At 40.5% G+C, this 23,800-nt stretch overlaps 1 long non-coding RNA gene across 1 annotated transcript; it reads left to right on the forward strand.

Annotated features, from left to right (window-relative positions):
* The first annotated feature begins 1,532 nt into the window (after nt 1-1,532).
* On the forward strand, nt 1,533-19,753 carry LOC141370909 (uncharacterized). The gene is made up of 3 exons (XR_012375399.1): nt 1,533-1,783; nt 12,359-12,514; nt 19,281-19,753. It is a non-coding gene; the product is annotated as an uncharacterized lncRNA (long non-coding RNA).
* The last annotated feature ends 4,047 nt before the right edge of the window (nt 19,754-23,800 follow it).

The raw sequence follows: 23,800 nt of genomic DNA on the forward strand, positions 1-23,800 counted from the left end.
TACTGACGAGTATGAAACTCCTAAAAGGACCTTCCCTTGTCTAGCGAACATGACATTAGGCTAGGAATGACAGGACCTGAGTGAAATTGCACTCCTAAATGTGTTACCTTGGACAAGTCTCCAAGGTGACCTCCCTGAGCTCCACTGAACATGTTTGCAAAACGGGGATTATGATGCCTGCCCTTTCCAAAGGACTCCTGTGAGGATTATCGAAATAACCTGGGAGGTCGAGCTTTAGCTCTGTGTAAACCTGGAGTATTACCAAGAGTGAGTATTTCGTGAATGAAATGAAAATTGAAAGCTACCCCTGGAGTCAGGACAGGGGTCCGTGAAATGCAAAATTTCCACTTTTAATAACTATAAAGAAGGTTGTCCTACCGTTTCAAAGCTAATTGCTTACTTCAGCAGTTTCTTCAGGTTCTTAGGAACACGTACCATTTTACCCCCTCCCTGGCACAGACACATCAGCAGAAAAAAGAGTAACCAGCATTGGGTAAGTCATTCCAAGATCTCAGGAAACAGGGTCATGCTTGAGAAAAGGAAATAAATGCTCATTTTGTTTAATCTCAAACACGGTAGCGGGTTTTAACATAAATCCAATCTTCACCTCCTGAGGATGTGCGGTGGATGCTTCACAAAGTGGAGGTCCAGCATCCCATGGTCCTGTCACTGGGCCCCTTGTCCAGAGTGGTGAACCCTCCCTGAAAAGCCATTTTGCATGATGTGACCTCACTCCCTGGCCCCCAGATGATCCGTCTAGAAAGGGACAGCTTGCCCAAGCTGGTCCAATCAGTGTCTCTTCTTGGAACTTGGAAAAGGCCAGCCTCTCTGTGGGTTGAGGCTGTCAGTTTTAACTATGAAACAGTAGGACAACCTTCTTTATAGTTATTAAAAGTGGGAATTTTGCATTTCACGACACCTGTCCTGACTCCAGGATAGAATTTATCTGTAGAGATAAGATGAAAATCATAACCTGTTAGTATTTCTGGCTTTAGTCTCTCTCCCTCACTCCCTCCCCTCTCTGGTCAATCTCTTTGTAATCATGCATATAAAGAATGGGGTATATTAATTTAGAAAACTTTAGTCCTCGTCATGAACAATTTCCTCCACTGTTGTGCAAGTTTAAAAAAAAAAAAAAGGTGGGGGCGGGGGGTTTCTCATCCACTCCTCCCAACTCTTCACCAGCTGTTGAAAGTGTACAAGCCAACAAAACAAGCTTGTGGCAGACAAAACAGCGTGCAGAAGACACGGACAAATCACATCCTAGGCTACAATGGAAAACATGGTGTGGCTTTTTCTATGCACTTGAGGCAGGCTACTGGAGCAGCCAAGACAAGAAGCAGAAACTCTGAGGCACTTTAATCAATAGCAGAAACAATTCCGCAGACCTGTGTCACCAATACGGAAAGTCCCCAAACAAGTATTTTAAAATAACCACTTTCACAGCCAAGTTTATACAGCTATCCTCCCCCTGCCGCCACCCTCCCCCATAATTAGCTCGGAAGCCAGCCTGGAGGGTGGGGTAGAAGCATGAAGACATGAGCAAGAGAAAAGTGAGAAAAGAAAGGAGACATCATCATCCCTGGTTTGCTAGTGGTCTTCTGTTCCTCCTTCCTTTTCTTCTTAAGTTAGAGGACACTCCAGCAGCCTTCAGATAAATTCTCCAGGGTTGTACTGAAGTTGGCTTGAGTGAGTTTCTGATGTTTGTAACAAAAAAGTCTGGATAATATTGATAGCTATTACTACCCACCTTTTTCAAGGAGGACGCTGAGGGTCATCGAAGGTAAGTACCTTGCCCAAGGTCAAATGGTTCTCCTCCCACGTTTATCTAAGTCTGAAGTCCAAGTTCCTTCCCTTGGGCTGTTGTGGACAGGAAGTGTCCGAGCCCGTGGCAGCCTGAATTATCAGGGTGTAAGATCTTGCTGATTTCCTTCTTGGTTCTGGGCAAGAAGTTATCTCATGAGACAATCCCACTCATTCCCTGCTCCTATGCTCCCTTAGGATTTATGTGCCTTCCCGTTTTTTTCTGCTCCGAACCAGAACCCTGTTCCCTGAAATCTCTAGGTCATGGCAGGTCAGTGAGAGAGGAAATTTGGGAAGGAGAGCTTTTGGTAAGGCTCTTCTCAGACTCAAGGCTGGAAAGGGTGCCTGCTGTTTACCTTTGTATAATTTGATTGTGTACTTAAAGATTGAAAAGCAAGTGGTGAATTTCAGTCCTTCCTGTCTGCCAAAAGTCAACACATTCGGTCTTCCCTCCCACCTTGCCTCGCACACAAGCATTTCCGAAGTGGAGGAAGTGGGCCCTGCCATTGAACAGAATTGATGCATTTGAATTTCCTTTGCTTTGGTAAAAAAAAAATAGGGGAGCGAAAATATATTTCACCCCGAATCCTACCATCCTAGCACTACCAGGGTTAAGAATTTGCTCCATTTTCCCCCTCCTTTTTCTTATTCATCTGTTTCATATACAGTTGTTATGAAGGTGTCTATAGAATTTTGTAACGTGCTTTTTTTTTTTTTTTTTTTTTTACTTAGCATTATATCGCAGGCATTTTCCCTTTGCTGCATGTTTCTTAGAAACATAAATTTAAGGAGAGGTAAATTTTACAGATGTAGCATAATTATGGCAAACATTTGCAGGGGGTTCTTTGATAACTTGAATGTAGCTTTCTTCTCTCCAAAGGTCAATATGCTCATTATTAGGAGTTGAGTCAAATATTCCTTCTCCCCACTTCCTGGAAGCCAATGTCTGGGAACAGGTATAGAGCTCAGCCCTACAACGCTGTACACCTTGTGAGCGAAATGCAAAGAATTAACGCAGATGTATAATGTGCCTGTTCTGACAGAGCTATAATCTCAGTGAGAGGCATATAGAGCTTAAAGCAAGTAGAGGTAATATGGGCTCTCCACCCCAGACTAGGGTTTATATGTGGTTCAACCATTTAGAACTCTGTAAGCACCTCTCTCCAATTATTTACCTCACTGTAAATTTTGTCCGACCTTAATAATAACAATAATAAGTTGGAAACAATCTTATTTCCCATTAAATTTACACAAGTTTACACTAGAATTCCACTAAAAAGTTAAGTTCCATATGAACAGTGATTTTTTTTTTTTTAATGATTCCTGCTACTTTTCCTGTAGTCTCTTCCTCCCATGGTTTATTTAGAAGTGTACTTCTTCATATTTTTGTTATTGATTTTTTCTTTTTAAATCCATTTTATTTAGTTATAATTGCATACCATATAACACATTTTTAATATACAGTTTAGTGAGTTTTGGAAAATGTAAACACTTACATAACCACCACCACAATTAAGATACAGACCATTTTCTTCACTTGAAAATATTCTCCATCTCTACCCTCAGCCCCAGACAACCACTAAATTGCTTTCTGTCACTACAGACTAGTTCTGATCGCCAGAGAATTTCACATGGCTAAAGTCATATACTCTTGACCTTCTGTCATGCGTCATAATGTTTTGGAGACACAGTCATGTTGATACATGTTATCAATAGCTTGTTTCTTTTTATCGCTGAAGGAGTATTTTATTGAATGGGTATGTCACAATCTGCCCATTCACTGATGAACATCTGGGGTGTTTCCAGTTTTTGGTTCTTATAAATAAAATTACAATAAACATCTCTCTGTACAGATGGTCCCAGACTTATGATGGTTTGACTTACAGTTTTTAGACTTTACTATGGTGCAAAAGTGATACGTATTCAGTAGAAACTGTACTTTGAATTTTGAATTTGGGTCTTTTCCCAGGTTAGCAATATGTGGTCTGAGCCTCTCTATGATGCTGAGCGGAGGGCAGTGAGATACAGCTCCCCGTCAACCCAGCAGTCAGGAGGGTAAACAACCAATACATGGACAACCTTTCTATCCCCCTGTGACCATTCTGTTTTTTGTTTTCGGTACAGTATTCAATAACTTACATGGGCTAAAATAGGCTTTATGTGAGATGATTTTGCCCAACTGAAGGCTAATGGAAGTGTTCTGAGCACGTTTAGGTAGGCTAGGCTAAGCTATGATATTCAGTAGGTTAGGTATATTAAACGCTTTTTCGACTGAATGATATTTTCAACTTACAATGACTTTATTGGGATATAACTCCGTCATAAGTCGAGGAAGATCTCCAATTCTTTTTGTGGATGTATGTTTTCATTTCTTTTATGTACATACCTAGGAGTGAAACTTCTGAATCATATGATAAATGTATAAACTTTATGAGAAGCTTAATATCCAAAATATATAAAGAACTTATACAACTCAACATAAAAAAATCTGGTTAAAAAATGGGCACAGGGGCGCCTGGGTGGCTCAGTCGGTTAAGCAACTGCCTTTGGGTCAGGTCATGATCCCTGGGTCCTGGGATCAAACCCCTCATCAGGCTCTCTGCTCTGCGGGGAGCCTGTTTCTCCCTCTGCCTCTGCCTGCCACTCCCCCTGCTTGTGCATGCTTGCTCTCTCTCTCTCTCTCTCTCTGCCAAATAAATAAATAAAATCTTGAAAAAAAAGAGCAGAGGTCCTAAATAGACATTTTTCCAAAGAAGACATAGAGATGGCCAACAGATACATGAAAAAATATTCAACATCACTAATCATCAGGGAAATGCAAATCAAAACCACAATGAGATGTCACTTTATACCTGTCAGAATGGCTAACATCAAAAACACAAGAAATAACTGTTGGCAAGGATGCGAAGAAAAAGGAATCCTTGTGCACTGTTGGTGGGGATGCAAATTGGTGCAGGTACTGTGGAAAACAGTATGGAGGCTCTTCAAAAAATTAAAAATAGAATTACCATATGATCCAGTAATTCTACTACTGGATATTTATATCCAAAAAACAAAAACTAATTCAGCAAGATATATGCACTCTTATGTTTATTGCAACATTATTTATAATAGCCAAGATATGAAAGCAACCCAAGTGTCCACCATAGAAGAATGAATATAGAAGATGTGGTACACACAATGGATTATCATTCAGCCATAAAAAATGAGATCTTGCCATTTGTGACAACATGGGTGGGCCTAGAGGGTATAATGCTAAGTAAAATAAGTCAGGCAGAGAAAGACAAATACCACATGATTTCACTCATTTGTGGAATTTAAGAAACAAAACAAATGAACAAACAATGAAAAAAGAAACAAAAAACAGACTCTTAAATACAGAGAACAAATTGGTAGTTGCAAAAAGGGAGGAGGGTTGGGGGGGAGAAGTGAAAGAGACAAAGGGAAAAAAATTGAATTAAAAAAGAAAAAAAAAGAGAAGAAACTGTCCAACTTTTTTCTGAAGAGTTTCTACAATTTTACATTCCCAGCAGTGATAAATTAGATTCTAATTTTTCCACATCCCCACCAACATTTGCTAATGTTAGCTTTTTTAATTTTAGCCACCCTAGTAGTTTTAATTTGCATTTATCTATGACTAATGATGTTCAACAGCACTTCATTGCTTTTTTACCATTACAATATCTTCTTTTATAAAGTATCCATTTAAATCTTTTGCCCAATTTTATTGCATTATTGCCCTTTTACCACTGAGCTATATAGTCCTTTATTTTTGACATAAATTATTTGTCATATATATGTATTGCCAATATTTTCTCTGAGTCTATGGTCTGCCTCTTTGTTTTCTTAACACTGTCCTTTGAATTAAAAGTTTTTAATTTTGATGAAGTCCAATATATTCATTTATTTTATGATTAGTGCCCTTTTTTATCCTAAGAAATCTTTGCTTACCTTAAGGTGATGAAGATTTTCTCCCATGGATTCTTCTAGAATCTTATATTTTAGCTTTTACCTTTAGGTTTAAGATTTACTTTGAATTAATTTTTATATATGATGTGATGTACAGGGTGGGGTTCACTTTTTGTATATGCATGTCTAGTTATTCCAGCATCATTTGTTGTTGTTGATTTTTAACTTTATTGAATTTTGTTTAGAAGTGAAACATTGATTTGCACTCTTAAATTTGATGAGACTTCATTTATGTTTCCACATACAATCAATTTTTATTGTGTGATTGAAATAAATGTGTATTCTTAAGTTGTTGACTACATGTTCCCTACATGTCCTTAGAGCAAATTTATTAATTATGTTTTTCAAATGTTGTATATTGATGCTGGTTTTCTTTATTCACTTATTTTATCAGCCACTGAGACAGATGTGCTAAATCTTCCAATACAATTGTGGTTCTGTCCATATTTGCCTTATACATATGTTTTTCAACTGCATTATATTTTTTCATGAAAATTGTACTTCCTTATATATTTTGATGACATATTATTGAATGCATACAAAGTTAGAATTCTTATATCACCTTCTTCACCCTCTCCCTCTCCATCTGCTTGTGCTCGCTCTCAAATGGATGAATAAAATCTTAAGAAAAAAATATCAAGAAGTTTGGAAAGAGGTAAAGTTTACTATACTACTGGACAAAGATATAACTTCTGCCACACCAGATGATATTGGTCAATCTCTATGATGTTTGTTTTGCTTTGTTTAAGAGTAGGCTAGAAAGGAAAAACCAAAGGTAGAAGAAAGGATGAGGGGAACATATAAAATGTGGAGAAGGGTCTATACATGGGAAGAGGGGCTCCATGGAGACATCCCAAGAGATTAGCTGGGTGACATAATAGCAACCAATCTTTGTTGGAACTCAGAGGTGGGTAAATGTTTGTCATTCCCAAGCTTAGGTGCCTGGATAAAAGGAGTCTAGAAATTTGGAGCAGAGGCCCAACAACCATGCTAGTGACAACAGACTGAGACTCAGTCCGTTTTAGGAACTCTGAAATGATAAGACTCAGTTTAGAGCTCTAGAAATTTTACCAGTCCCTGCTCATGGACTTTTGGGAACCTGTCTGGAGCTTTGCAGCTTATAAATATCCAGCCTCAATTCATATAAATGAGCTGCATGTTTAGGGTGAAAATATCCTTTCCTTTGCCAACTCTAAACCATGTGTCTTACTTTTTGGTTATGATTCCAGCTGTGATTCCACAGTATGGCCTAACCTAGTCTTGCCACAACAAGCATTTGGGAATATTTTACAAGTTGCATCAAGTCTTGTATATTAAAACCAGGGTCTTACGTTTTCTAAATCAACATGCTCAAAATAAAATGTGTTAGCACCATAATTTCTATGGTAGAAGGAATGATGGCAAATCTACATCAGTGTCTATGCCTACTTATAGGACTTAAGCATAGTTCAATAGAGATTTTTGTCCCTCTTAGGTTTTTCCCATCTTCATAAATAAGGACCAAACAAAGGACCTCCTGGAAGATAACTAAACAGAGGAAGTTTTCAGAAAACCAACCCTATGTGTATGATTATATTATGTTACCATTTATTCTGTGCTTGCAAAAGGCCAGGCACTCATTATACCAAGCTCCAAGCATGCATTATGGTACCTCATTCAAACATACAAATGGTCCTACCACATACTCCTATTACCGGCATTTGAAAAATCGGCAAGGTGGAATAGCTTTCTCAAAGTCTACGGTATAGGAAGTGCCAGGGCCAAGAATCAAATGTAGGTTTTTTTCACTCCAAAGCCAATATCCTTAATCACCACCCTATAATACACAGTGAAGCAAACTTCCTACTGGTATTATCTCAATCACTGGTTAATTACTATGAGCTTATCTCCCCTTGTTGCAAACTCACATAGGCTAGGCCAATCAGTATAAATTGCATTTTCCAAGCCATGACACCACAAAGTTCTCAGGTGTGCTCTGCTATCCTCCTTCCTTCTCTGGATCTCCCTCCACATGGGACTCCGTACTTCTTTGGCAGACAATGGGTGAACCTGAATAGAGAAGAACAAATATGAGGAATAACTTTTAGGGGAATAATGGCATCATTAAAACATGTCCAGGGTGGGAAAAGAGTCAAAAAACACACCTAGATCTACACAGATTGCATGACATTCATCTAGGGCATTAGATTTTGTAGCAAGGTTATCTATTTCAAATTGAATCCATGCTCTCTCTCTTTTGGGCCTTCTTCCATTTTTCCACAGCAAAGCTATTTTACGCTTATTGGTTCAGGGGATGATGTAAACAAAGAAACAGTAGGAAAAAATAATATTTTCCTGGCTCTAATGTTTTAAAAGCCTAGGCCTAGAAAGGACTCTCAGCTTAGATAAAATATTTGTTGGAAATCTTGAAGGCAAGTGAAGCCACGTAGGAACCATACAAACAGGAACAAGGAAGTCTCTATGGTGACATGCTCAGGCCAATGAGGGAGGACCAGAATAGGTGGCAGATGTCTCATCTTATAAAAAGACTACATTTGGGTGCCTGGGTGGCTCAGTTGGTTAAGAGTCTGCCTTCAGCTCAGATCATGGTCCTGGGGTCCTGGAATTGAGCCCCACATCCCGGCTCCCTGCTTAGCTGGGAATCTGCTTCTCCCTCTCCTTCTGTTCCTCTCCCCTGCTCGTGCTCTCTCTCTCTCTGGCTCTCTCTCTCTCTCTCAAGTAAATAAATAAAATCTTTAAATATATATATATATATATATATATAAAGAGGGGTGCTTGGGTGTCTCAGTTGGTTAAGCAACTGCCTTCGGCTCAGGTCATGATCCCAGGGTCCTGGGGCCGAGCCCCGCGTTGGGCTCCTTGCTCAGCGGGGAGCCTACTTCTCCCTACGTGCTACTCTGCCTTCTTGGGCTCTCTCTCTTTATCAAATAAATAAATAAATAATCTTTTAAAAAAATATATAAAAAGAATACATGCAAGAGTAGCTAAGATCATCAGACATCTAGCTCCCCCACATTTAAGTCCGATCCCAGAGTAGGAAGAATCCCCAAGCTAACTGCAATTAAATGTTTTCTACCCTGGTGACATGGGGGCTTGAAATGGAAATTAGACTGAATTTCAAAAATGTAAGTTGTTCTTCTCGTACACGGAGGCTTCTGGGCTGAGAGTTACACCTAGGACAATTTTCTACAATTGAATGCAAACCAGGAGAGCGTGACTGGCTGACTCCAGTCTCAAAGCGGACCCTGGGAAAAGATCAAAAGAAAGAGGTTTCAGGCCATAAGTTTAGGAGATTTCTGGACAGCAAGAGGGACAGGCCATGCTTTCCTGCCAAGTCAGCTCATAAGAGAGGACAATTTGTCTCTTTATAGACATCCCAGAGCAGGGACGTCAAACAATTTCAAAACACTTCTACTTAGGAAAAGGGCCAAAATGTTACATAAAGTTAAAAACCAGTTTGCAGCCCAAGACCAATGCTGAGCCCTCTCCAAGTGTATTAGGAACCCTCTTTCCCTAAAAAGAGAGGGCTATGCCTTTGTGCCCTGTGGATCTGAGGCCATTGTTTGCTTTTCTCTTGGAGAGATGCTAAATATGCCTCCCTTTTAGCCAACAAACTGCAGGAAGGGAGAAATCCATAGACACATATGTGCTGAATCTGGCTCCCCTCCGATTGCCAAATATCCTGTTTCACTGCCATGAATTTGTATCCAACTTCATGCACACGCTGAGCTCGGCTGATGCCATGGAGACAGTGTTAAGTGAAGAAAGGACAAGAACCATGCCTCCTGCAAAAACAAAAGTTTCTTTCTAGTCGAAGTGTGGTCCAAGGACCTGCAGGAACAATGTCACTTGGGAGCTTGTTAGAAATGCTGGATCTTGGGCCCCACCTCAAGGCAGAGTGAAAATGCCCCAAGACGATCTTGAGGACAGTGAAAATAGTCTGTATAATATTATAATGAAGGGTATGTGTCATTATACATTCGTCCAAACCCATAAACGCACAATAACACCAAGAGTGAACCCTAAGGTAAATTATGGATTCTGGGTGATGATGATGGGTCAGTGTGGATCTATCAGGTGTAACAAACGTACCGCTCTAGGGAATGATGTTCAGAGGCAATGCATTGGGGGAGTGACAGCGGGGGGTGGGGGGCGGTTTATGGGAACTCTCTGCGCCTTCTTCTCAGTTTGCTTTAAACCCAAAACTTCTCTAAAAAGTATAAAGTCTTAAAAAAAAAAATGAGGCCCCCACTGCTCCAGCAGGATGGGATGTCTCACGGTGGGAGTTGTGTAGAATCATACAATGAGCATGGAGAACAGGGCGGGCTCTGGAGTTCGTCTGCCTGAGTTCAAATCCTGCCCTCTTTACTTACTAGCTCCAGACCCTTAAGCAAAGTGCTCTCTGGACCTCAATTTCCTCATCTGTAAAATGGGGACAATGATAATCATAATGGAATTTAGTTCCCAGGTTGTTGTTGTAAGGATTCAATGAAACCGCATACATAAAAACATTTAGAAGAGCGCTCGGCGCAGTGCACCCTCAATAGACGGTGGCTTTTACTATTTTTAAGAAGTGTTTTGCATTTTGGATACCTAACGGGCGCTGAAATCATCTTGGAAATTCCTTCCACGGTCTTCCTTTTCAGCTACAGAAGATATAGTGAATAATTTTAACCACTTCTGACAGGTGCACACTAAATGGTAGCTAGTGTAGCCAGTCGCAGGGACGAACGGCATAAATCACTGTTCCCAAACTTTATTCATTCCAGAAACATCTTCACTCTTTAAAAAAAAAAAAAAATTCCATATACAACGCGTACATATTATTTTTACTTAAATCAATTTACAACGAATTTGTTTTTATAAAAGCCACATCCTAAGCAATAAATACTGTCTATGGAATCAGTGGTTTGATGTGCTTGTATTTTTTCTAATCTACACTAAAGTGAAACCATAACTATGGAAATAAAAACATTCACACATGCATAAAAACGTTCCTTACAACTCCAGGAAGCCTCCTCATTCCAACATTAGCATTTTATTAGCTCTCAGCTGCAGTTCTAAATGTTTTGACATTAAATCTCTCCACCCAAGTGATTTGAGCAAAACCTTTTGGCTTCCAGCTCCCTGCAGCTCAGCTGCGGACCAGAGTTACCAAGCGTTTTGCCCAAGATAACACAGCCGGTGCAGGGCAGAAAGATCAGAATACAGCTTTTCCAAAACACAGAGGCATGTAACACATAAGCCTCCTTCCCTTCCCTTCCCGAGGCCACGCCCCCCCCCCACACACAGCGAGAGCCGCTGTGTGTGTGTCCCTATTCCAAGCCTCCCTGCTAATGACTTCTGTCTTGTCTCTGTGATTGTTTAAAACCCCCTTCCTTTCACATGGGTATGATTGTTAGGTTCATGCCACAGAGCTAAAAGTAATTGTGTCTACATGCCATGCCTTTCATGTTGCAGTTTTCCAATGTTGAAGGACCCCAATTTCTTTCGAAGCCATCAAGGTTTTTCTCACATAACCAAAGCAATGGCTTGGTTTTCCTGCCATCCTACTTGTTGCAAAGCACATTTCAAAGGACTTGAGCCTCCTGGGCCAGATTCCATTCTCCTTAAACATGCAAAGCTACTACAAAAGGAATGCGTGAGCAAGCTCCCAGGAGTGACAGCCTCTAGCTCAATTATTTCTTTTCCGTCTGTTTTCCCTCTGTGAATTATGTAGTGATGTTCTAGGGATTCTTGACAATACCAATTAATGGCTGAAGAAGGAGAACAAATTAGCAGTGTGTCTCGGCTCTGCTTTATGGCAAACATGATAATGTTCTTGGATGTTGTGTTGTCAACATTCAGTTCAATTCGGTAAACATTATTTAAGGGTTCCAGCAAGCCACAAGTGCTGACTGCCACAAGAGTTCAAGACCTAAATGGGGCACCTTACAGCCCTCTCAAAAAAGAGATGTCTTCTCGATATGTTCACCCAACAAAAAAGTTGTCAGCTTGTGTTGATCCAAATCGTGCATTCTCAGCGGGGGCAATATTGCCTTCCAGGGGGCAAAAACTGGTTCTTGGAGGCAAAAAATATCTTAGATACTACAATATTCAAATCTACCCCCACAAAATCTTATCCTTTAGCACGTGATTTGTCTCATCAGGGTGAAATTTAATTTATTTTGATTTTAATTAATTTAAGTCATTAATTTACTAATTTGGCCTTTTTTAAAAGATTTATTTACTTATTTATTTATTTGTCAGAAAGCGGGAGAGAGAGAAAGAGAGAGAGAGAGAGAGAGAGAGAAAGCACAAGCAGGGGGAGCTACAGGGGAGAGGGAGAAGCAGGCTCCCCGCTGAGCAAGGAACCCGATGTGGGACTGGATCCCAGGGTCCCGGGATCATGACCTGAGCTGAAGGCAGATACTTAACCGGCTGAGCCACCCAGGTGTCCCAAATTCACTAATTTTGTTTAACTTAATTTTCTCTTAGCAGGGGGTAATAATGAAAAAACGGTAGAGAAACACTGATATAAATAAAACTATATTTCAAATATGCTTCTCCTTTGATGGAATAACTCCACTTCTATTATCTCTCCTAGAGAAAGAGTCCCCAAAAGAGACATGAATACGAAGTTGCTGACTGCATTATCTTTTTTAATAGTGGAACAACCTAAATGTCCACCAGCTGGAAATGGTTAAATAAACTATGGTGCATCCATGTTATGAGATACTCCATGTCCGTTAAGGGGAATGAGGTAAGTCTGGAAATGAAGAAAGAAACTGTCAGAGGCCACCATTGCATAGTACTAGGTGGAAAAAGCACTTTGCAAAATATATATGATGATCACATTTATATTAAAGCCAACACACAACAGATCTATGTGTTTTTCTGTGCACATGTTATATATGTAAATACAAAAGAAAATGAATGGAAGGGTACACACCAAAGTCATAAAACCAATTACCTCTGGAGCAGATTTGATGGTAGAGAGATAGTTAAAGAACATGAGTTTTTTTATTTATCTCTTTCTATGTGCTTGTTTTTGCATTTATTCCAAGAATGAGTCACGAATAACTTGTAGAAATAAGAATAGTAAATACAGATTTATCCAAAATAAACCCTACCTCAACCACCTGACCCTTGAAGAAAATATGTCTTCTTTAGTCCTAATAAAGAAGGAAATCAAAAGCCTATGTGCTCTCGTTAGATTAAAATTTTATCTTTTTAGTCAAATTATAGAAAAATGACACAAAAGTATGCCAAGTCTTTGAAACAAATACTCTACTGTAGTAGAACAGAAACAAATACTCCACTAACTTTTGAGGTAGCAGAACTCAAAAAGTAAAGAGATCAATTTTATTACATAAAAATAAAACAGTGGTGGGCAAGACCTCTGGAGGGTGCCTTGCCAACACGTATCAGAATGTGGATGAGCATACTTTTTAACCAGCAGTCGCAAGTCTAACAATTACACAAGAATGTTTATTGCTGCCTCCTTTACAGGACAGAAAAATTAGAAGTCACTTAAAAGTCCATTAATAGGGGATTAGATAAGTAAAATATGGTAGATACATACAAAGGAGTACTTTGCATTCATTCCCAATGATGGTCTCTATTTATTAACATGAAAAGTGATCCACAAGCTTATTGTATAAAAAAGTAGGTTATAGAAACACACAAAGAGAATGATACTATTTACATAAATATTTATAACCACTGTGGCTGTTGGCAAAAGGGCTCATTTCCTCATCATTATACCCCCTGCTTAGGACTAATGACACAGTAGCTGGTTTCCCCCAGAGTGAGTGATCTAAGACAGTAAGATGGACTTGGCACCATTTGAATTACCTAGCCTATGAAGCCATGCTCTATCATTTCTGAGATGTCCTATTAGCCACACAAGCGAGCCCTACTCAGTGTGGAAAGGGATCACGTAAATGCACGAAAGCCAGGAGGCAGGAATCACTGGGAAGCCTCTTGAAGACTGGCTACAACAGCAATATATTTTTTTCTAAGTTTTTGTAAATCTTATTGAGGTAAAATAGGACAAAAATAAAGTAACCATGGCACGGTGCAGAGAATTCTACATGTATTGCTGTTTTTCGTCAAATCTGAAATGCCATCAGCCAAAGGACATACCGTTATTTTCTATACCGTTAAAAGTAAATAAGACGTTGGCAAGAAAATTATGAGATGAATTTTTACTGTCTACCTATTGAAAGAGCTGCTTGAGACCTACAATTTAGCAATTGTTTACCATATATCGCGTGTCTTAATGAGAAAAAAATACAAAAGAAATCAAACATTCGCAGTCTGAATGTTCTAAATTGGTTTTCAAATCAGAGTCATCAATGTCCAAGTTTTTCCACATAGAATCACCCTTCACGCTATCAAAGTTCCTCCTCTGGGCTATTCTTTTAACACCGACACCCACTCTGCAAGTTTTGATGTTAATGCTGTCTTGATCCCACTACAATCAATCACCACAACTTCTCGTTGCTTTGAAATGTCTTTCATCTGGGTCTGTGGAATTTCACAATTTCTCCTGCTTTCAATTGCATTACTTGGCATGGGATAAGAAAGCTTCCTGCACATAGTTCAGGAAAAAATAAATAAATAACATGGCTTTATCTACTCCTGAATATCTTTCTTAGATCTCGTCAACTAGTCATTGTTTTGCAAGAAAAAAATATGGCGCTGTAGTCATTTCTCCAATGATGAACACTTGCTGCATAAATGTCAAACTTATGCTCAACTATCTGGCAGGAATTGCAAGATGCATCCCTGGTTGCAGAGATGTGAAGCTATGAAAAATATGCATCCTGGAATTAATGATATGTAGTGTCGCTTCCGAACTTCCCAACAGCCCCGTGGAATAGTTGCTGTTTTTATGAATGAGGATGCTGAAATTTAAGGAGAGAAAGTAGCTTGTCCAAGGTCACACAATCAGGAAGACAGATGGATATTCAACCCTCTGCCCTCTAGCACTTCTCAAGACAGGATAGGCATCCTCGTCATGGGCATCATGATCAACATGGCCATTGACATCACTGTTGTCCCCACCATCTTTCTTGACACCCTCATAATTATCAGGGTCCTCTTCATCACCGTCATCATCATCACTGTCCCTGTCATCACCACCTTCTCCATCGTCATCATCGCTAGCATTTACTGAGCATGTACTTACTGTGTGTTAAGGGCTTACTATGTGCTAAGGGCTTTATGGGGGATGCCTCATGACTACCCTCATTCTCCAAACATTGGTAGTGAGGCTTAACTAACTCACTCAAAATTATTCAGCTGAGGCCTGAATTCAAACCCAGGCCATCAGACTCTAGAAACCACACTCTTTACTACTATGGTATTAAGTACAGGAAACACCAAACACTCAATAAATGATCCATCTATGTGTGCCTAGCCCCATGACTGGCATGTAGAAAAGAAACAACTAGAATAACAACAATAATAGCAGCTCATATTTATTGAGTGATGACTATGTGCCAGGCATTATACTAAGTGCTTCACAGAATTTATTACTTCTAGTCCTCATATTAGCTGTAGGAGGTAGGCACTATTTTCATCCTCATTTTACATGTGAAGAGATTGAGAATTGGACAAATTAAGAACATGTCCAAGCCTAAACAACCAGTGAATGACTCAGCAACAATTCAAGCTCAACAAGGCTGATTCAAAAGCCCATGTTCTTAAGTTCTGCACAATATTGCCTCCTACAAGGAGCATTATGAGTGAATCTGTTTTCAGTAATTAGCCCACAAATCTTGCCTGAACACATACTACGTGCTATGTGGTGTGCCAAGAGCAATGGATATAGTAAAGGATAAGAGAAACATGGACCCCGCCTTCATGGAAATGACAATCTGGATGAAACACCAGTAAAAGTGAGAATTATGAAGACCACCTACAAAGATGGTGATAGAACACTCACATTTACATCCTACCCTGCCCAAAACTCCACCAAGAAGACAATGAGGTTATCACTGTGTCAATCACGGGTCTGCTCATTTTACACATATTATAACATTTAAACCTTACAACAAGTGTCCAAAGTCCTACAGTTAGTTTGTGGCAAAGTGAGTGTAAGAATCCAGAGCTTCTGCTTTTGTGCACCCCTTTACACAGAAAAGGAATGAAAATATAAGTTCTCCAGGACAGAGACTCCAGGAGAAGGAATATTCATGATTGGGAGAGAGCAACAAAGTTGTACAGAATGGAAAGCAAGCAGGAGGAGTAAATTATTTACTGCTTTATTTACAAAAGCAGAGGACTGGGGAGAGAACCTCAGAGAGACTCAGAAACCAGAGAGCCCTGGTATCGCAGAGTGTAGGAGGGGAACACAAGGAGCAATCCTGGGGGACAAGATGGAAGTCAATATTCCTAACAGTCAGCACCTTCACCTGCTCCACCTGCTCCTAGGTACGGAATGACAGGAGCCAGGCAATCACTCTCTGCTCCAAGGAGACATTAGCAGGCAAACTTGCCAAGCTCTGGTGTCTCCTTCCAATTGGAAATGTGACACACACTTGGCCTCTCCCAGTCTCTCACGTGATCCTCCTGCAGAGCGGGAATAGTAAATTGAGGAAGAACAACTGGCCAGACTTTGTTCAGCTCTACTCTTTCCTTTGGGAGGACATTCTGTCTAACAGAGGGAGTGTTTTCTCCTGCTCTTCCCCGATGTAAGTCCGAACATGAGACGAAGACTGTCTCTGTCCAGCTTTGTCCGTGACTGAGTACTAAAGTCTACAAATCTGAGCTTCAGTCAGGCCCACTTGGCTCTCACTCTAAGCCACATCCCTACCTGAACTTTCCAATTGTTAAACAAAAGTGGTATTTTGATCTCACATCTATCTTATTTTTTTTGCCTTATTTCTCAATATGCCCAGAACTTGGGCTAATTATGAAAAAGAAGAAGAAGAAGAAGAAGAAGAAGAAGAGAGAAGGAGAACAAAGACAGAGACAAAGAGACAGAGACAGAGGGAATGGAGAAAGGATGGGAAAGGAGGGAAGAAGGGAGGAAAGGAAGGATGGGAGGGAGGGAGGGAGGAAGGAAGGAAAACAGAGAGTGCAGGACTTTTTTAAAATGCTAAATAACAGCCTTGGAGAGCTATGAGAAGATAATGTACCCATAAAACAAGAATTTATTTATCAGAGAGCCAAGAAGTAAATATAAAGGACCCCAAATAAAAATTTCCATGGATGAACTTGAAGATAAAGTTCATCCTAGTTTCTTTTCCAGGAAAAAAACCAAACAGAAATAACGAGTTGAAAAATCATTAGGTGGAGAGAGAAGAGACACGAGAGAAAAGATCAGTCCAGAAGGTCTAACAGCCAAATAATGGGAACATGAGCTCTAGTTCCAAACAGAAAACAACAAATAGAATGATATATATTTACACGCGTGAAAGGAGACTCTCCTGTGAATGACCATACTAGGGGTCCAGCATCAGAAGTTAAAAGAGACCTACATCCAGACACGTCATCACAGGATTTTACAAATCAGGAATGAAGAGCCACAGAGGGTCTCCCTGCCAACAGTACCTCCCCGCAAAGCATTGTGTAAATCAGGTTTTGAGGCTAAGACAGTGAACTTTAAATTTTCACATCCTCAGACCCCTTGATTTTCGGCCACATCTATTTTGCCAATTCCTCACACTGAATAAAGCCAACCATCTATTTTCTCTATTCCTGTTCCCCGACTGCCAAATATGGCTGGAGGAAATTCAAAAACCATGCCAACTGGTTCTGCTACAAATCCAAGATTCACAGCCTCAGCTGAACACCCTCTATGGCTCATGCCCAGGGAGCACCCTTACTTGTCCCCCACAGCAGTGAGAAAATAATTGGATATGAGTATATATACATACTAGTATATATTATAATACATAATACATAAAACATAAATAATGTATTTTATAATATATAATTATAATGTATATTACAAAGAATGTATATATTTACATATAAAATCAGATAGGATAAATACACCAAAATGCAGATAAGTTGCTCAAGCTCATCACATTCCTTCATGAATGAGACTTCCTCACAAACGTTACCCTCCTTGCCAGGTTGCTACAAGCACCCCTTTGCCTGGACTACTTTTTCTCATTGTTAGTGTCTTGGTTCAAACCTCCTTTTGTCCAAGAGGCCTTCCTTGATCCCCCTACACTAATCGGTCAAGGTGCCCCAGGGCACTGTAATGAACTCACAAGGAGAACTCTGGGGTATCTTTACATTTCAAGGGAAATCCAATGATGGTTGATGTCTGTTGGCCACTGTGAGAGATCCTAGTTAAAAGTATTTTGCAGTTTCAACAGCAGATCACTACATTCCTTTCGGTGACATCAAATTTGAGAGAAGTTAGATTTGGGGCAGTTGATGTGATTTAAAAAGGCAAGGACCACCACATGGAAATCAGTTGTGGAAAGGGCTCATGAGGGTGAATGACGGTGTCCAATCTGATTCCAAGGTTCAAGAAGTTGTGTAGCTCAACAGACACACGCATGTCATTAGCAAGAACTAACTGACCCTCAAACAACATGGGGGTAAGGGGCACCTACCCCGTGCAGTCAGAAATCTCCTCACAACTTCCGATTCTCCAAAAACTTAACTACCAATAACCTATTGTTGACCAGAAGCCTTATAGAGAACATAAACAAATAGCACATATTTTATATGTTATATACATTATATACTGTATCATTACAATAAAGTAAGCTAAAGAAAAGAAAATTTAAGAAAATCCTAAGAAAGAAAAAATACATTTACAGTATTATACTTACTGACAAAAAAAAAAAACTGCATATAAACAGACCCGTGCAGTCCAATTGCTCATGGGTCAATTATAATAGTTTTTAAGAATAAAATAAAAATGTTTTCTATTTATGTGTATTTAAAAAAAAAAAAAAAACAGCTACCAAATCATTAGGACCTGAATACTTAGTGTTTTGGACCTGACCATTAAATAAGCAGGACTCCTAGGTATTTCTTTGGGTCTAGGATGCTAGGAAAGAGTTACTAAGACCCTAAGAACTTTGTGAACCCACAAAGCTTGGGAATCTCTGTCCTAGAGTCTTGTAGCGCCCCTCTCCTCTACTTGCAGAGTTCCCCTACCTCCCTTCACACCACAGTCGCAATTCTACTTTGTCGCAATTACTTGTGTAGCCAAGTATTTTGATCTGCCTGTTGCTAGGATAGACATGTACTCACGCACGTGCATGCACGCCCCCCCACACATACATACATGAACATATATACACATACAGATATTCACATGCATACACATACGCACATGCATATACACACGTGCACACGTGTGCAGACACGTGCACATGCAAACACACATGCACACATACATACATGCCTGCACTACACACACATGCGCGTATATACACATGCACATAGACACACGCACACATGCACATAAACACACGTGCACGTGTACATGCACACATGCGCATATACACACACATACATACATGCCCTTCTATTGTTTCCTTTCATAGGCATGGGAGCTCCCTATTTTGAAAGAGGAAATTTTGGAAATGAACCAAAGAAGTGCTAACAGAAGCCTGAAGGAGACTAGAAGAATGTCTGTGCCCACCCCCCCACTGCGCTGGGTCCCTTGGAATTCCATGGGGAGGGAAGACCATGCATCGTGAAAGTCCAGATGGAAAACGTGGACCTTGGCAAGCCCAGGAGACAGAGCGGTACAGACAAAGCCCAGTCCAGAGCCGCACCCTTGCCGGTGACACTGATGCCCTCAGGAGCACAGGGGTTTGGGGCCACAGGAACAGGAAGAACGAGTGGGCTGGAGCAGGGGATTGCGAGCAGGACAGGGCAATGTGGCAACTGCAGGGCATGCACTGGTTGCTGGGCCCGTCTGCTTGGAGATTCCCTGAAATGCCTGGCAAAGAGTTAAGAGGAGGGTCAAGGGGCCGCCACTCACAGATGGGAATGGTGTGGATCAACTGTAAACTGTATGAGCACAAGGACAAGATCTGACGGCTTGATTGCCGGGTCTCCAGTACCTAAGACAGGGCTCGCCGCATAGTAAATGCTCGTTTATTTACTGTTGTCCATGTGTGTTTCTTTGTTTATTTCTAACTCCCTTCTAGAAAAGTGCAGACCTTTCCAAACTATCCAACTCGACGTATGCAAAACCAAACTCACTGTCTTCCCATTTCCCTGCTTTGCCTTGGAAGATACTTTAACTGCCCTGTGTCTGTTGATACCCCACATCCAATCCTCCACTGTGGTTTCTATCTCCAACATTTCTCTTGATTAGTCCCTTATTCAAGTTTTCATTGCCTCTCACCCTGAACCTGTCCCCCATTCTCAACCATCCTACACTCTCTGACCCACTTATCCACTCCTCTGCTCAGAAGCTTCCCATGCTTTCTAATGTCCTGTCTCATAAAGACCAAACTCCTTAGTAAAGCCTGTGAGGGCCTCTGCCTTCTGGGTCCTTTCAACTCCCATTTTCCCCTTTTCCCTCCCCCTACACCAAATGCCACCTGCCCTACGCCCTTGGGTCTCTGTGTTTCTGTCTGTCCACCAGGCTATTTCTTCTCTCGCATGCTAGATTGTAAGTTCTTGAATCTCGGGGCCTGTCTTATTTAATCCTTACATCTCCTTGTACCCCTGCGCCTGACACAATGCCTTGTTTGGGGAGGGATACTTAATACGCATTCCATGGGAAGGACATTAATTAGACTCAGGACTCTCTCTTTCCCCCTCAGTGACCCCCCCCCTTCCAGGGAAGTAGAACATGACTTCCTTGATTCATGAGTTTGGCAAAAGGATCTGAGTTGGCTCATTCTCTGTTTGAAGAAACAGCCACCTATTGTTTACCTGTATTCTCACTGAATTCTCACGTCTTCTTGGCCATCCAGAAAGTTTATCATTCCAGCAAAGAAGGCCTCCAGTTTGGGAGAGGGGTGCAAGTTTGATCCAGAGGAGTGTAAACAAGTCTACAGGCCAGATTAACCCTGCCCTCCAATACAGCAGTTTATGAGGGGAAAAGGTGATATTTTCATCCCCATCTGTCTGATTCTTATGTTTATTATTTAACTCTTTCCAATTAAGGCAGGTTAAAGGGTATTATATTTTAAGTTATCTCAAAGCCTCGTGTCTGATACAGATGATGTGTACCTTATATGTGTCCTTGATTTAACTGACTTGAATTCTGTCCCAGAGACTTATTTTCAGCTTTGTCATCTTGAGTAAGATTGAGCAAACAAAGCCTCACTTTATAAATAGTATCACGGTAACATGGCATCTCTCAACTGAAGAAGTTGAAACATTTGGGGTTTGAGAAACATTATTTGTTATTTCACAAACAACAGGAGCCTGGGAAAAGCCAAAAATGGATTTTCCACATCAAATTTTTTCATCTATAAATCCTTCCCTTCTTAGGGAAATTTATAGGTTTCTGGCTTCCTTTTCCCTTTGGTCATCAAATTTAATTTCCCAGGATTTGTTTTTTTTTTTTTTCTTCCTATTTCAATTTCTGTTCTAGACTTGTAAACTGTTCCTAATTCTTGATGTTTCAGATCTCCTCTTCTCTCCTCAAGCCATCATTTCTAACCCATTTCTTCCTTCTCTCTACTCTCCACGTTTAGTCCTCAGTAAGTTCCAGAGATGGCCAAACCTCCTGCTTCTCTAAGATTCATTTTAAGCTTTTGTATTTCTTTTGTCATCCTCTCAAAATATCCACCAGCTTTTGTCATCCTTCCCTCCAGCTTCTGATCATGTGCTTCTCTTCCTCTAAAAAGTGAACTTTGCACTTCTATCCTCCCTAGCATCTGGGACATCACTTGTTCTCCATTTCTTCCGCGCTATTTCCTTTTCCCCAGTGACTCCCTCCCACCCACCTATCATGAACCCAGATCTCCCTGTTATAAAATACCTCTCACTTTTCACTGTATTTGATGCCCACAGCTAGCTGCCCTGCCCTCTCACCTGCCTTCCATTCACCATCAAAAACTTGACATCATTGTACATGTTCTACCTGTATGTCCACGTCATTGGATTCTTCCATTTACTCCATGACTTTCTGCTTTCAACCCAAGCATTCAATGGAAGGCATTGCTCCTAAAGTTCACCAACAATTTCTACATGTCATAGTCTTCAGTCTCTGTTCAGTCATTCTTTTTGAATTGCTACATTTGGCACCGTTGACCATTTTCTGACCCCTCTTTTTATGTTAAGAGGGCTACCTGACCAACACCACCAGCCTGTTTACCTGTTTTTTTCCTGTCTTGGTTTCATGTTCATCATCTCAAAACTGTGATCCAGTCCTGGGTCTTGATAGAATCTGTGGCAAGCACTTACAGTTGCCGTTCTCACTTGCTATCTAACAGAACAGGATGCTCAACCCAATCATGGCAAACTGTTCCCATTTAAGTGATTGGTGGAGGGATGGGCATGTGGCTTATTTCTGATCAATGATAAGGGGAAGACCTTTGAGGTGTTCTGGGAAATCTTGTATTTCCTATAAAAGATGCCATAGAGGCATATAAGGAGAAAACCATTTCTTCCTGCCCATCCCTTCTTTCTTGGGATATTGCCACAAAAGAACATGAACCATTGAACAATGTCATCTTGCCACCATGACGGAAGATCAAGAGAAGAGTCCAGAAGCCAAGCCTGTACCCTGACATCAAGGAACTGCCATGCCAGCAACTACCCACATGCCTGAATAACAACAGATCTAGATGTATATGAACAGCTATATTTGTATTATTTGCAGTCCAATACTTTGAAGCATTCCTTCAAAACTCTCTACCTCAGCCATACTCACAGAATATGTTGTGAAGTCTATGCTGACCTCATCAAAATCCTTATCTCCAAATTTCTCTCCAACCCCCAGACTCTCCTAACTCTGTTTCCATTTGGATTTCAGATCATCAGCTTAATGCAACATGTTGCAATCCAAACTCATCATCTTTCCCCTAAAATCAGCCAGCCTTTTGCAATCTTCCTAAAGATTAAAAACCCCTTTGAGCATCATTAGAAGAACATGAGTTTTAACTTAGAGCTCCCGGGGCAGGGTGGAGGGGCATTGTGGTGACAGGAAAGACAGAACTTAAGATTTATGTCTTAAGGGGGCTTATCTCTGTCTAGCTATTTTGCAATGGCATATAGGTATAAAACAACATGGATGAGATACAGGATGTACAACAGGAAGTGGCCAGAGATAAAGCCAAAGTGAGAATAGTCATCAGACCATGAGACCTGCCTTCCTAAAGCGTTTGGCCTTTGTTGTGTAGACAGTGTAAGATTTTAAGCTGTGGAGCCATGTGATCAGATTTACATTTTGCAAAAACATCTTCAGCAACAGCATGAAGAATGGATCAGAAGGTTCAAGACTGAGATGAATAAAGCAGTATAAAAATCCTCGAGCCTAAAAATAATGAAGTCCTAAGCCAAGATCTTGGCAGTGGCAATGGGGAAGAAAAGAAAATTTGAAAAATAATTAGGAAAGCATTCACAAGACTATGAGACAGATTGAATACGGAAAGTGAGGAGAAAAGAAGAGTATGAAATGAGAGATTTTGGATGACCAGGGAGTCAGTGGCATAATTATATAGGAGGAAACATAATCATTATGATGGTTCAATATAATGGAGTTCAGTTTAGCGCATGTTCAAATTGAGTTGCCTTTGGGACATCCAAGTGGAAATGTCTAGGAAACAGAAGAATACATGTTTTCAACTCAGAAGAAACTTACGATCAGGAAACGCCTATTTGGGAGTGTGAAAGATACTATGGCTATAGGTCCTCAAAATCCATGTCAATCCTCTTCTTGCATGCTTTTCTCTCTTACAGAGGCTAGAATTTAAAAAAACAAAAACAAACAAACAAACAAAAACCCTACAACTCTAGCTTCCCTGGTAGCTAGATGTAGACATGTGACTATGGTGTAACCAAAGATGTAAATAGGAATGTTGTAAGGGACTTCCAGAAAAACCACTTAAATTTGGATGACGCAGATGGGAGGTAGGCCCTCTCTGCTCTTCCA

The sequence above is a fragment of the Callorhinus ursinus genome, unplaced genomic scaffold, assembly GCF_003265705.2.
Source record: "Callorhinus ursinus isolate GAN/ISIS: 27379988/994484 unplaced genomic scaffold, GSC_fseal_2.0 scaffold50, whole genome shotgun sequence".
Lineage (NCBI taxonomy): Eukaryota > Metazoa > Chordata > Mammalia > Carnivora > Otariidae > Callorhinus > Callorhinus ursinus.